Source organism: Macrobrachium rosenbergii, chromosome 13, assembly GCF_040412425.1.
Source record: "Macrobrachium rosenbergii isolate ZJJX-2024 chromosome 13, ASM4041242v1, whole genome shotgun sequence".
Lineage (NCBI taxonomy): Eukaryota > Metazoa > Arthropoda > Malacostraca > Decapoda > Palaemonidae > Macrobrachium > Macrobrachium rosenbergii.
The window spans coordinates 7,604,029-7,614,129 of NC_089753.1; positions in this window are offsets into that span (position 1 = coordinate 7,604,029).

A 10,101-nucleotide genomic window follows, 5' to 3' on the forward strand; every position below is an offset into this window, starting at 1 on the left:
TACATATACAAATGAGTTCCGTTTCAAGCGCTCATTTGGAAGTTCAATTTGTTTGTAAGTCCAATAAAGTTAGCCTAGGCATCCAGCATTGTAGTTATCCTATGGTATACTGCAGTAACAGAACTTTCTGCAAAGACATTTTAGTCTTTGTACATAAAATAAAGTTTACAATAAACTAAAATCCTTACTTTTTCCTCGAAAAATTGGCAATAAATACATTACATTATTATTATTATTATTATTATTATTATTATTATTATTATTATTATTATTATTATTATTATTATTATTATTATTATTATTATTCAGCAGATGAAATCTATTCATATGGAACAAGCCCACAAGGGCCATTGACTTGAAGTTCCAGCTTCCAAAGAATATGGTGTTCATTAGGAAGAAGTAAGAGGTGGTAAAGGGAAATACATAATGAAGAGATCTCTTATTAAAAAAGAAAAAATTAATAAATTAATAAATAGATAAAGTATTAACACGCAAGGAAAATAGTATTAGGGTAGTAATGCATGGCATCTTCGCTTGAACTTCTGAAGTTCCAGTTGCACGACATCCTCTGGGAGGCTGTACCACTGCCCAACGATGTGAGGAATAAAAGACCTCTGGAACTGAGAAGTTCGAGAGCGAGGCAAATTTACTGCATATCTGTGCTGATGTTCAGCGAATCTGGTTGCTCTCGGCAGGTAAAGGGGATCAGGGATTAATTGTGAATGTGAAAGATCTCTTTTGAAACACAACTTATGAAAAAGTGACAAACAAGAGACCATCCGTCGATGGTCCAAGTCATAACTGCTGCTATTAGGAAACAAACCTACCACCGAGAACCACTCTATCTTCTGGCAGAAAAAAAAAATTATACCTTAGTTTTACCAGACCACTGAGCTGATTAACAGCTCTCCTAGGGCTGGCCCGAAGGATTAGACTTATTTTGGCAGAAGCAGACATCCATACCGGAGAACAATACTCTAGTAAAGGAAGCACAAACTACCTAAAACAGGTTGCACTGATTTTATCACTGCTATAAATACGTGAGGCCTTACCAACAATACCTAACTTACGTGGGGCATTTGCTAAAACTTTCATTAGATTTTTCTCAAAATTTAGATGTGAGGAAAAAATTACACCTGGAATAGTTAAATCTCCAGACTCATTCAGCAAAGTTTCATCCACCTGAAGGTGAGAATTGCGTGGGAAATATGTACGAGATCTGCTAATCAATAGTGTTTTTTGTTTTACTGGAGTTCAGCCTCATACCCCACCGACGGCACCATTCACTGATCCGGTCCAAGTCCCAGCTGAGCCTGCGGGCAGCTTCATATCTCCTAAGTGGAGACTTTACTACACCCACAAGTGTTGCATCATCGGCATGCTGAACCATTTTGTTTACCAGGCCAACAACCATATCACTTGTTTACACTAAAAATAACAGTGAACCAAGAACACTACCCTGTGGAACTCCAGACGAAACAGGTCTTGGTTCACTAAAGATCCTGTCCACAGCAACTCCCTGCTGCCTATCTGTAAGGAAATCTTGAAGTAATCCTAAAACATATCCACCCACTCCAAGATTCCTAAGTTTATAAATAAGTGGCTTGTGTTTACTAAATCGAAAGCAGCACTAAAATCTATTTGAATTACTCTGCACTCAAAACCCCTATCAAGGTTCCCTTGCAAATGGTAAGGCAAGTCTAAAAGAGCATCGCAGGTACCTACTGTGCATTTCAGGTCCGTGTCTAATAGATTTTCGTCGATAAAATCTTCACAAAGCATCGTAGTGAGGGCTGTAAGACCCATTTTTTTATGAAATGGGGACAGAGTGGCCAAAAGTACCATAATTTTTCTAGGTGGTGTACAAACTGTATATCTGAAGATTTTGATATGTTCCAAGGTAGCACAGCAATAGTTTTCGAGAAACAGATGATTTAAATCACAACGCGTGGCGACAGCGGACAAATTATTGGTTGTGGTCGCGTCTTTGACAACCGTCATTAATCAAATGAAAAAGGCTCTTCGAAGAGATTCATTATTTGAAATGAGTCATCCAAGAATCCACTGGACTTAAAGAAACTAAGAATTATAATTTTGTATTGGTAATTTTTTTATTTTGTAATTGTTTGTTATAACAAAAATAGCTTTTATCTTTTGCTCTGTTTCAGAGCTGACCTATAGTGGATGAAGGATGGATTAGCAAGCTTGTCTGATTTGCCAACAAAAAACTAGTGAGAAGTTGAGTGCCCATTGAAGGCCCATGGGAGTCAAGACAAGTCACAGCCATATAAAAAGTTTCTGAATATTGTCAGTAAATTTCGGGGGACTGCGCATGCTACCTGTGACTATTCTCTTTAACGAAAACATCACAGCAAACGATCTGGTCAATAACCAAACTCAGTGGCACAGAACTTGTTATGGTAAGTTCAGCAAATATAAGTTAGAACGAGAAAAAGAAAAGAGAGTTTGAAGAAGCACGACCACCTGTTGAAGGTGTGCAAGAAACGCGACAGAAGGTTCATCATGCAGTGGCAAAGAACAATTGTATATGTTTTGTTCAAACTATGACGACCAGCTCCATGAATTTATGACAATGGGTGCTGACCAGAACATCACACAAATGGCAACTGACCTACAGGATACAGCAGTACTATCAAGAATTGCTGCTGGAGGTGTAGATGGCATGTACCATTTGAACTGTCTCACTGAGTTCTGTAACCACCATCGCACTTTCTTGAGGGTTCAAAGAAAACAAAACGATTCTGATGGGGGTCAAATGGAAAAAGAGAAAAAATAAGCTAGGGCTTTTATTGAACTGACAAACTACATAGAGACTTCAGTAGAAGATGGATCTCTCTGCTTCAAGTGTTCTGAGTTGCGGCACATGTATGAAGCACATCTAGCTGCACTTGGAATTGAGAAAGAGGTCAACATAGTGCATTTCAAAGAACAAATTATCCACTTTTCCCAAAGCACAAGAACAAAATGATGAGAAAAACGTGATGCTTATTTTTGATCAAGGAATGAGGCAAATGCTGAAACAAGCCTTCACTAGTTATGAAGGGAATGCTTCCATTTTGGCGAAAGCTGCCAAAATCATCAGGAAGGACATTTTCAAGTGTGAAGGATTTCACTTTGATGCAACCTTTCCATCAAATTGGCAAGAAGACTCAACACCAACAACGCTAAAAATGTTTGTCTCAATGGTGCTGAAAGGACCTACTTTGAAAAATCAAGAAATTCAAGAATCACAGGTTACACTTACAATATGTCAGACAGTAATCTTCAACTGCACAAAACCAGCACAACACAGAGTCTAATATGGTTTTATTTTTCAGCCATGAAAACCACCCATTCCCTTCTTCTTTGTCTGACAGAGGAAAACTTCGTCTTGGAAAAAAATCTAATCTGCTTACATGTTTAACAAAGACAGTCGAGGCATCTGCTCCACACTTACTGGATGATGTTCAGCCATATGACACAACTGAACCCGATACTTTTGATGTGAAGGTGCTTGACAGCGTAGCTTTGGTGCACCTACTACCTGTTCGTGGTGTGAAGACATTTAGGGACTACGCTGCCGACGTGTTCTTGCCTCATGTGCAGCATCAGCTTCAGAATGCAGACAGGGCTGACATTGTTTGGGACAGGTATCTCAAAAACAGAATCAAAGGTTCTGCTAAAGAAAAGAGGGGAAAAGGCATGAGAAGCAAGGTGTCTGGCAAAAACACAATCCCAGGACAGTGGCAGGACTTACTGCGTGATGCAGAAAACAAGGAGGAATTCTTTGAATTTCTGTCCAAGAAGACTGAAAGCAGTGAATTTCCTCCTGGCAAAACAGTGGTGGTGACACAAGGAGATAATGTTGCTATCAGAGGAAGCGACCACGTCATACCTGCCTGTAACCAGGAAGAGGCCGATACCAGAATACTCTTCCATATGCAAGATGCATTAGAGCAAGAATCAAATACTTGCTTTGTTCGCGCGTGGACACCAATGTTATTATCATATTGATTGGCAAGTTTTACCACCTGCAAGACATATGTCTGAACATTTGGGTTGGGTTTGGCATAGGAAGGAGCTTTTCCTACATTCATATCAACGCTCTGGCCTTAACTCTTGTCAAAGAAATGTGAACTGCTCTGCCAGTTTTCCACAGTTTCACAGACTGTGATATAGTATCAGTCTTACTTGGAAAGGGAAAAAGGTGTTTAGACATGAAAGGTGGATCAATGTTTGTTATTCAAAATTTATATAAAAAGTCTGAAAGGAAAATGGCAAGTTGCTGACAGCACTAAACAGTTTATATGACGAGAAACAGTAGGTTACTGACAGCAATGAACAATTTTTATTATGGAAATAAAGCAAACTTTGTAGATGTGAATGGCTGGCTTGGTGTAAAAATATGAGACAAGAGTGTGTTATGTTTCAATGATGCTTAGTATCTTTATGAATGAAGTGACATAAGAAGTCAGAGGGGACAGCAGATATAGGAACATTGTTGCATGATGAGAAGATAGGTCATGAATGGAGTGTGGATTGGCTGATTTGTTGCAGATGATACAACACCAATTAGGGATACTGAAGAGAAGATGAAGAGACACGTTGAGTTTGCAAGAGGAGAAACCTGAAAGTAAATTTCAGCAAAAGTAAAGTCATGAAGGTAAATGGGAATCAGGAAGGAACAATGATTGGTCATTTGGATGATGGAAAAGTGGAAGCAGTAGATTCGTATAGTAGGTATCTGGGAAAAGGATGAGAAGAGGCCAGGCACAGAACGAATAAGACGAAGAAGAAGGAAGCAGGATGTGTGTAAAATCTTTAATGACTGGGAGAAAACTTGGGGTGTCTCAGGAATCCAAAGTTGGAATGTATGAAAGGGTTGTTGAACTCTCCCTTCTTTATGGAACTTGAGTGTGAAGGTTGAACGCAAACGAAAGAAAATGATGAAAGCTGTAAAGATGAATTTGGTCGCGTGGGAAGAAAACAGAATGATTGATTAGATAGGACAATCTAGGAAGGGTTTGACAGATTGAGCGATAATAGGTATTGGAAAGGAAGGGGCTCAAGACCCAGGACGCAAGAGAATGCATACGAGACAATGATGAATAGCACAATCTGTTGGATGGTTGAGCGTGCTGCTGATGAGCTTTCTCTGCTGGTGTAAGAAACAGCTGGTGTTGTAGAAGATTTCTGCTCAGGGGTTTGGCAGTATTAATTGTCTTTTCTTTTCCCTTAAGAAGCCAATTCCTACTTGGGACAAGTGTTTAATGATGAAAAAATCGTAAAATATTCTCTTCTATCACCAAGAACATTTGGCGCACTTTCTGGAAAATGATATTCGTAACCAAGGTTTCACAATAGGTAAATAATATTATAAGTAAAGGAAAGTTAAGTCTGGCGGTGTAAAGATTAAACGTCATCCTACAAATAAAACAAATCTGCTAAATTTATTAATTTTTTCATCTATGCATTCAATTAAGGCATAACTATTTTCTGAACGTTTCTTCTTTTCCCAATGACTATCATAATTTTTCTTTCTTTGTGAGGTTTGTATTTTTATTTCTTCGGGGAAGAACCCCTCTTTTTCATCATCCTGGGAGAAGTGAAGGTACAAAAATGTCTATCCCAAGGAAGGATGGATGGATGGATGTATGATATTTAGGGCAAAGGCCCAGGCACTGGGGCCAACAAGGCCATTCAGCGCCGTAATGGAGAGAAAATAAATTATGTTAAAGTTATGAATTCATGAAGGAAATGATTAATAAATAAAATTAAATGATTAATAAATAAAATGAAGTGATGTGACCAATAAATAAGGGTATGAAGTTTAATGAATGATGTGATATATACATAAAAAATTTAATGTCATTAAAATTCTACGTGATGTAATAAATATATTAAATAAATTAAATATCGTTAAAAATTTTAACACACTTTAAAAAAAGAGATGATAGCAGAAATATCTGCTTCATCTCCCAAAATATCAGAGAGGGATTTACCTGAAAATATCTTTCCCTTTGGTTAAAATATCTGGGGCAGACCACCAGAATGTGCTCCACTGTTAGTGTCTCGTCACAGTAAGCACACTCTGGAGGGCTGCTTCCTTCTAAAATAAACTGATGGGTTAGACGAGTGTGCCCAATCCTTAATCTGATTAAAATAACCTCTGTTCGTCTGTCAAGCTGGAATGACGAAGACCACGGTAGTATATTATCCCTAATATTTCTATATTTTTAATATTGGCAAGAAGAGGAGAAGTCCACCTTTCTGCCATTTACTTAAAACATAAGATCTAATGGGACCTTTTAGGTCTGTATGAGGCACTTTTTCTGAAAGAGGTTTCTGATAAAATACTAGCAGCTTTCGCTTCCCTGTCTGCCATCTCGTTTCCATGAATCCCACGTGAGAAGGGACCCAACGAGAGAGACTGATTTACGTCGACAATATATACGAAAAAGCCACTCCTGAACTTTTTGAATTAATGGATGAAAGCTATTAAATTTTTTAATAGCTTCTAAGGTGCTTGCTTCTAGAGTCTGAGTATATGACAAAATTAGAGTCACTACTTTGAAAAACTAAATCTAGGGCAGAGACTACGGCTGTTAATTCGGCAGTAAATATTGATGCAGAGTCAGGTAATTTAGCTGTGTACGCTGTATCACCAAGGATAACAGTGCAACCAACACCACTGTCTGACTTTGATCCATCTGTATAGATTTTTGTAAAATTAGTATGGGTAACATCGTGCTCTAAGAATTTTCCCCTAATCTCTACTTCAGTGTGGTCCTTTTTGTTAAACAGTTTCTTACATATTGATGCTTCTGGAATAAGCCATGGAGGATTTACAGGATATTCTACATTCAGGACTTTCTGGGATTTAAGATGATTATTCCTAACATCCTCATTCAGTCAAATTTGGAATGGTTTAGAAGCTCTTGTACCAGAAAAACTTCGAATCTGTTTCCTTTAGTGCTTGAAAGGAGGGATTTTTGGGAGCACTTTTCATTCTAGCCATGTATTGCAACCCTAGCTCTTGCCTTCTTAGATCAAGTGGAAAATGATCTGTGTCGACATACATGCTTTCAACAGGCGAAGTTCTAAAAGCCCCTGAGCATATTCTCAACCCCATGTTGTGTACAACATCCAGTTCCTTTAGCTTGGTTTTACAGGCTGAGGAATAAATTTGACAGCCATAGTCTAGCTTAGATCGACACAGAGAGTCATATAGCCTCAGAAGGGATTTCTTATCAGACCCCCAACTAAGTCCACAAACAACCTTTAAAATATTCATAGATTGTTTAACATTAAACTTTAGGGCATTTATGTGGCTAGCCCATGTTAATTTATGGTCAATAGTCAACCCCAGAAATTTAACTTCACTCTCGTAAGGAAGGATGGAACCTTTTAAACTAAGTGTGGGAACCTCTTCCACACTCCGGCACCTGGTGAATCTTACTGCAACTGTTTTGGAAGAGGAGAATTTGAAACCATTCTCATCAGCCCACTTAGTAATAGCAATAATAGACCTTTGCAAATGTTTACATACAGACAAGGAATCATATCCTGTGCAGTATATTGCAAGGTCATCGACAAAAAGAGAGCATTTAACAGGGGGTGAGATTTTTTCAACCACACTATTTATTGCCACTGAAAAAAATGTTACACTTAAAACGCTTCCTTGGGGAACTCCTTCCTCCTGCATAAAAGGTTGGGAGAAGGAGTTTCCCACTCTTACCTTAAAAAGTCTGTCTGTTAAAAAGGAATATATAAACCTGATCATTCTTCCACATATGCCCATCTTGTGCAATTGTTTCATGATGCCAATTCTCCAGGTAGTGTCATATGCTTTCTCCAAGTCAAAAAATATGCCAATGGTCTGACACTGTTTGGCGAATCCTTGCTGGATTTGGTTGGTCAGCCTCAGCAGGGGATCAAGGGTGGAGCGGTTTTTTCTGAACCCAAATTGAAATTGCGATAGTAATCCTTTGGTTTCCAGGTGCCAAACTAGTCTAGTATTTGTCATTTTCTCCATAAGCTTACATACACAGCTGGTAAGAGCTATTGGTCTATAGCTGGTGGCTTGGGAAGCATCTTTATTAGGTGGGAAATTCTCCTTTATAAGAGATTGTTTTCTTAATCCCTTTTCATCTGAATTGGAGTTCAGGGTCTTTGGTTGACCTTCATATTTTTTATTATGAACCTGATGTTCAGAATTACTACTGTGGTTCTGTGCAACATTAATCCTATTTGTCTTAGGGCGGCAAGACTGAATTGAACTCAGATGTTTTTGTTCTGAATCTACTTTTGGAACCACCTTTCTAGGAGGAGAGATCTCTTCCAAAACACTGAACCCATTTGAAGTTTTTATTATAAAGTTATCATTATTTGGGGAAGTATTTCTTGTGCGCTTCTTGGTAGTTTTGTTATTATTATTGTTTGTGGCTGTGGCGATTGATGGCTCTGAACTAGCTTTATCTAATTGGGATTGTTCCTTTAGCTTATTTTTGTTTGAAGTATTTTCAGAACATTTTCCTGAATTATTAGTTGATTTTGGCACCCTTATTTTTGGAGATGAATCGACAGCTGTCGTAGAGGTGGCATTTAGATCGGCTTTGGAAGATAAATTTTCTGTGCTTTTGGAAGAACAATTTTTGGTATTGGACTCCAAAGGACTTGCCGACGAAAGTTTCTGACCAGTTTGGAGATTTTCATTATTATTTATAGTTTTAGAAACAGCAGGTTTGTGATATCTACTATCAGACGCAGTTATTGGTGGCCTTACATTGCTGGAAGTCTTAATAAGTTTTATTACAGAAGCATACGTAGAGTTGGCACTTTTGTTTGCCCCCATTACCGTGCGCTTTGCTTCACTAATGCTGATATGTTCGTTATCAGCCACTGTCAACACTTCTTGTTCAAATTTATATCTGGGACAAGCCCTAGAATTTGGAATGTGATCACCCTTACAAAGAAAATAGTATCGGGCTGCTTCGCAATCATCAAAATTATCGTGCTCTGCAGAGCACACAGGACATCTTTTATTGTTATCGCAAGAGTTTTGAATGTGGCCATATTCAAAGCATTTGCGACACTGTCTAGGACTTCTTTTATATTTTTTAACCTGCATCCTCTCATGGCCAACAGTGATGGTATCAGGTAGGTAATTGGAGGAGAAGGTTAAAAGGATTGCTGCATCACCACCCAGTATTTTTACATGAGATACACAAGGAGGACATCGATGGAGAATCTCCTCCTCTTTAAAAACATGCAAATCTTTTGAGTAAACTACTCCTTTCAGTGTGTTAAAGAATCTGTGAGATGAAATAGATTCAATATTTCCATTTTCAGGAGGTTTAAATTTAGATAACAGAACTGCTTGAGTCTCGTTACCAGCTTTTATTAGAAGGTTCTTTCCATACCGTTTTAAATTTCCAATGGGAATGGAACCAACCTTGCTCTCAATGCATTCAGCTGCTTTTATTAAATTTTTCCCCTCCCTCCTTGTAGATAGCAACATGCCATAAAGGGGAAGGAAGAGCTCTGGTACATGGGACTGGTCCATGTTCTTCGTCTTTGGAATAAAGTCAAATGGCTCAACATTTAAGTTTTTCACTGAAAACACTTTCGTGCTGAGAACTGAGTCATTTAGGATGTGGCCATGGAGTCTTTGTTGTGCCTCACTAGCTTCCAAGGGAGAGGAAAATTTAACAAAAGCAGAAAATGACTGCTTATCTTTTTCTAGAATTAATTTAATTCTTTCCACTTTGCCAAATTGTTTTACTACACTGTATAAACATTCGTAATCTAATGACAAGCTTACATTAGTGCAATAAAGGACCCTATTACTTGAATCAAATCCACCAGATTTATTAACACCCTGGTGTCTCAGTGTTTGGCTCTGTCCAACAGCCAAGCTCGTATCCATGTTCATGCCAGAAGTCGTTGCCAGTGCCGTTAAGTCGTCGGATCCAGGGGAGGGAGAACTAATAGCCAAATCCATAAGTTTAAACCAGTCCACATGCAAAATTCAAAAAGTGCACACCCGACACCCAAGAGCCCCCGCACAGACCCCGACAGCATATCAAAAAGGGCAAACTG